Genomic DNA, 6,000 nt, shown 5'->3' on the forward strand with positions numbered 1-6,000 from the left:
AGTAGGATGTTATTTTTGCTAGGTATGGTTGTATTTCAGATGCATTAACCTGAAACCAGAGTGCCTTTGGGGGCTCTGACCCTCTCCTTCACCTTAAGATCTGAAGGGCTCCCTCACTCATCCCCATCAAGTAGCAGGACCATACAGATCAAAGTATGACCTACAGGAGACCAAACACAAAAGAGGTGAGGCTTTGGGAGGAAGGCAAGGAGTTAAAAAAGACCAAGAAGCTGTTGAGAAGGAGAAAGGAAGAGAAGCAAGGAGGAGGCTTGTTTTTTCCAACCTAAGGGAGGGTAACCATAGCATGAGTCTTAAGAATCTAGGACAACGGTCCCATACCAGCAGATTGTCTAAAGGGACAAGTTCAGAGTCTGGAGATTCCAGTTCCAAATCTCCCATGCCCCATGGGCGTTGTGTGGACTTTCAAGCCTGAAATAAAGTCCTTTAGTAAAGAACTCTTTAAACATACTGTGTGTGTGCTTTGCTTGTTAATAGCAAGGCAGTTCTGTTATATCCTGCACCATCCCTTCCATCCACAATGAGTTTATGGGTGAGGCTGCATTCATACCTCAGATAATTGACTTATATATTACTCTCTGTTCTATTGTGCTTTTGTTTTTTCCAAGACTTTAATAAACCCTTATTTTAAATGGTTCACCTTTGTCCCATCTGTGCTACTTGGTAAGAAATGAGTGGTGGGGAAGCAGAACAGGTTGGTGAGTGGCAGCATAGGTTAGGGGAGCCACCTTGAAGAGAGAGAGAATGCTTTGTGATCTAGCTCTTCCTTCCCATGTTGGGGTTCTTTCTCCATAGGGGGCATTGCAGGATACGCTTCAGTTATATGAAGGACGACAATTTCCTGACTGCTGGGTCAAGGACAGGGAGCATAGCTTTTCTAGAAACAGTGGGGAAAGAGAGAGGAATCCAAGGGCAGGGTGTGGGTGTGGAAGGCAAGATAGTAGATCAGTCATAGAACATTGAGCCTGAACAGAACGAGTTCTGTGGCACAGAGAAATGAAATAATTTGCCCGAGATCACACAGCGAGGCAGCAATAAATGACTGCTTGAGCAGTGCTTTTAGCTCTGCCTTGCTTGTCTGCTTAGGTCAATGAATACCCACTGCTATTGTTATGTGCACGAAGAAAGAGAAGAGTAGGTGCTGGCTCTCAGCAGTCTTATAGAACAGTGGATGAAAAGGCCACACGGACAATACACACACCTCTCCCCACACACTGTCCGTGGAAGAGACATATTGTGAGACAGGCTCAGGAGGGATGTGCACATTCGCATGGAAGGAAGACTGCCGTTGATGCTTAAGTAGACCCTCCTCCTCCTGGCTCATCTGTACCATCAGTAGGGCTGGGGAAGCCCTACTGAGGCTTGAATGGAGGGGTCCACCAGTGCTTCACTAGTGCATGAGGAGGACGGGATGTTCTGCAGGGGATCCGGGGCAGGTGGGTGGAGGCCTCTCAGGCAAGGGGGAAGCATGACCCCAGGGCAGGGGTCAAGGTGCTGGCTGATTTTGGCATCCATATGCAAGAAGAGTGAGGACCAGGGGGGTCGAGGGAAAGTGGCTGCACCTGCAGCTGGTGACCGGAGGCTTCTGGAAGCCTAGTGGGCAGGAGGAGAAGTAGCCGTCCAGATTCCAGCACAGTCTGGGATGGCCCACTTGTCCTCATGGGGATGAGGGGGCCACAGGATTGAGGGAGAGGTTCTGGTTCTGGAGCCCTGGGGCAGATGTTTTATCTGCCTGAATAGCCAAGGGAAAGGCGATACTATCTCTAAATCTCTGGTCTCACTTAACACTTTGGTATAAATATAAGCCACCCTGTGACCTCAGAGGCATTGGCAGTGATGCCTTATCCTTAACTGTAGAGTATAAGGCTTTGTCTCCAGTTAAGAGAATTTCAATCAGCAAGTGAAGAGGTAAGAGATAACAAAACTAATAAAAGCTAAGATTCATCAGTTCTTACTCTATTCCAGGCATTATGCTGAGTGATTTTACATGGAATCATCACGAAAATCCTTGGAGGAAGGAAATGCTCTTGGTATTGCTTTGTATGACCAGCAAAGGTGTCTTATTTACTGAAGTGGTTTATTTAGTGGTTGGATATGCTCACACAGCTAGTGAGATGTGGCAGTTTGACACCAGAGCCTACTCCCCTGACCTCTGTGTAATATTTTTCCCAATTTTGGGTGTGATTTTAGGTTGATCTAGAACTTCTGAGGCAAATGATTTATCCACAAACTCATTGGCCTGGCTAGGCTGATGACCCTCTGCTTGGGCACTGGCCATGGGGGACAGAAAAGAGGCTCCCAGGGCTGCCCCTTTCTCTAGGGGCCAGAACAAAATGGAGGGCAGAGGGAAGTGAGATGGGGGACTAGGTAGGCGGAGGAAGGCAGGAGGTTTACCCCCAGCTAGGTGGAGGGCCAGGAAGTCCTTGAAAGAACAGTGGTCTCCTTTTTCTTGCTGGAAGGTCAGCTCCATCTCAGGCAGAGGCCAATTAAAATCCAAATGCCTTTGGAATTTAAATGGCTTCTGGTGAGGGTGGGTATACAGTGTGGAACTTGTCTGCTTAGGTCAATGGAGACTAAAGGATCCTGTTGGCTGAGATCTAGACGAGGAGGGGGAGGGCCTGATGGATGCTGATTCTGACCCTGGTCAGACAGGGCCACTGCTTGCACCCTTGGCCTCAGCAGTTTTGGCTCCTTCCTTCCTTCCTTCCTCTCTCTCTTTCCTTCCTTCCTTCCTTCCTTCCCTCTCTCTCTTTCTCTTTTTCTTTCTTTCTTTCTTTCTTTCTTTCTTTCTTTTTCTTTCTTTCTTTCTTTCTTCTTTCTGTCTGTCCTTCCTTCCTTCCTTCCTTCTTTCTTTTTTTTTTTTTTTTTAAGGTTTTATTTATTTATTTGAGAGAGAGAGAGTGAGAGGGAGCATGAGAGGGGAGAGGGTCAGAGGGAGAAGCAGACTCCCCACTGAGCGGGGAGCCTGATGTGGGACTCGCTCCTGGGACTCCAGGATCACGACCTGAGCTGAAGACAGTTGCTTAACCAACTGAGCCACCCAGGCACCCCTTCTTTCTTTCTGCCCTTGACACAAACCCAGGTCAGCCCATCAGAGTCCCTCACAGAGCTCCCTGATTTGGCCATCAAGTTTCCTCACTGGATACCCTTTCAGGTCCTGCTATACCTACAAGGTCTCCCCCATCCTCACCTGTCCATAATCATGGATATAGCACTAAGATGACTCCAGATCAGTCCTTGGGGGCCCTGATGGCCTGGGTGCTGCTGTGATTGAGGGGGTTATAGCCCAGGGAAGTCAGGGGAGACATCCCAGAGAGCTGAGTGGAGGTACTGGAGGTGGTTCCCAGGCTGGGTAGGAGCAGCAAGCTCCAGAAGAGGAAGAACCCGTGGCAGGGAGAGGCAGAAGGGAAGGAGCAGGCCATCCTTAGCTATATCAGGAACTTCTGACCTCATACTGACCTTTGGGTACGTGAGCCTAGACCAGATATAGTTCTTGCCTCACGGGGGATAACATTTGGGTTAGGGAAAGGGGTCAAATGGCGAGGCCTCTGCTCTCTCTTGGGATCCCATGATTTCCAGTGGCTTCTAAGGGTCCCCTGCTTCCAATAAGGGGTCCAACCATGTTATAGGATGGAGCTCCTGGCTGGGATGGCCTTTGTGCTTTAGAATTGAGGAATTTCCTGCTTTTGCCTGAGCTCTCTTTTTAACATTCAGGTCTGGGAATGTGGGAGATAGTGGCTGAAGGGAGAGGGGGCATGGGGAGGGGTACCTCGCTAGACTTTGCTGCTCCTGCCTACTCCGTGGTCCCCTACCAGAACATGGAGCCCAAGGCCTTGAGCAGCATGTGGTTCTCTGCTTCAGAGGGCATACACCTGCTCTTAGTGTATCCACTGTTGGTCACTTTCTTCGGAGACAAGGGATCTGTAGCAATGTAAGGAATCAAGACTAAAGGATCATCTGAAGTTCAGGCCAGAAGTTTGTTTGTGAGCATACGGTGCTCTCTGGGCCTGAGGAAGAGGGAATGGGGTAGGGGCCTGGCATGGGGCTGGCTTAGAAGGGTGCAGTTATTCCCTCTCACGTGGAAATAAACATTTTGGATTGCTGATCATCTCCCTGGGGGCTAGGACACTGGTCAACAAAGTCAAAGTTGGTCCTGGATCTGCAGCTCTGTGTGTTCCAGGACAGGCTGGGGGTGGCACTTCCCTTGAGGGCTATTTCCCTCTCTTCTTTCACAGCTGGTGCCCTGGTAATCATCTCTTCCATCTGAGGACAGATGGAGCAGCCTGATTTGATTGAGAGGTTGGGGTTTTGTCAGGGTGAGTATGCGGGTTGGGAATTGGTGTGTGTGTGTGTGTGTGTGTGTGTGTGTGTGTGTTTGTGGTGGGAAATGGAATATTCAGGAAGGTGGCGGAGGAGGGAGGATTAAACTTGGTGTTTCTTTGACTCCCACTGCAGTGATTAGCACCTCCTGCTGCCCACAGGGGAAAGAGCAGCCCCGGCTTCCCAGCCTCAGTAGGTCCCTGCTCCCGCCCACCTCCTTGGTGATGTTTCTGAAGCTGCTCAGTCCTCCTCTAATTGCTTGTGCTCCTTTGGGGATCTCCAGGCTTCTTGTTGGACTCTGGCTTCTGAAGAGGTAAGGTCAAGTGAAGGATGTAGACTTGCAGTGTGGATGGCTGGATGCTCATGTCACAGGAGTTTTGGGGGAGGGGGTTAGATTGGACCTGACAATCACCATGGAGGCCTCCAAGTTCCCAGGTCAGGCCCTCTGGCAAGACTGCAGCAAGGGGTGCTGGACCAACATGAAGGGCACAGAGGACAGTCCTGTGGGGGAGAGGCTTGAACCTGCACTGTGGAGTCAGAGGGGCCAGGACATTGCATTGTCCTCGTGACTTAGGCAATGGGTGACTATACATGGAGCATCTTCCTTTGCTTCTCTGTACCTTGGAAAGGGACAAGGTAGGATCCAGCAGTCCCCAGAGCTTTGCTGGGTGGCTTTGCCCAGAGGAGGGCTCTCTATTCCCTGCTCTACTGGGGACATCTGCAGAGAGGCTGGCAGGGAATAAGCTATTCAGTTCCCCTCGGAGTTCTTTTCTTTTTCTTTTCCAAACTCATTCCAGGGTGTCTAGTAGGATCAGTGTTCAAAACTAGTGACTGTCTTGAATGTGTAAGGGCTTAGCCATTGCAGGAAGAGGGGGCAGGGGTAATCATCTAATGAGCACAGGCCAGGGACTTTCCAACAACCCCTGCCTCCCACACAGGCTCTGTCCCCATCCCACACTGAGCCCTCTTCTCCCTGACTCTTGCCCCACAGGACTTTTATTCTGAAAGGACCAACGCCCCTGGAGGTGGGGAGGTGTCCAGAGGCTGGAGCTGGCTCTGGCCCTGAACAGGCCCTGCCCTCTGGGCTCTTTTCCGGCGTATTCTGGGACCCTTAGGGAGGGGCCATGCTGTTCTCACTTCTCCCTCTTATCCTCTGCCCCGCCTTACTGGCCTTCAAGCAGAGGATCCCTATAGCCAGGTGTGTCAGTCTTCTCCCTACTGTTGCCTTCACACCCCCATGTCCCTCATCTTCCTAGCCCTTGGCCTTGTATTTTCCATCTGTTTCCCCTTTCAATCTTTTCTAGCCTTCTTGCTGCCTATCCTTCCCAAAGCAAACACGGAGGCTAGGTCACTATTCCGAAGCTTCATAACCTCCTCCAACACTAGACAAAGGTCTCACCCTGTCCCATCCCACTTCCCCAAAATGTAGCATGGAAATATAAGATAGCCAGGATTCACTCAGACATTGGTACATGTGGTCTGTTGAACTCTGTGTGGGTGAGGCCTTGCCTTGGGCCAGGTTCTGCTGAGCACATGCGGCTTTCTTGAGAATAAGGACAGGAAACAGACAAAAGACTCTACCAGTAGTTCCTGTTTAAATTCTTGAACCCCAGTCAAATTTCCAAAAGTTCTACCAGGACAAAATTCTCACTTGTCCCCAAA

The sequence above is a fragment of the Halichoerus grypus genome, chromosome 6 (genome assembly GCF_964656455.1).
Source record: "Halichoerus grypus chromosome 6, mHalGry1.hap1.1, whole genome shotgun sequence".
NCBI classification, from domain to species: Eukaryota; Metazoa; Chordata; class Mammalia; order Carnivora; family Phocidae; genus Halichoerus; species Halichoerus grypus.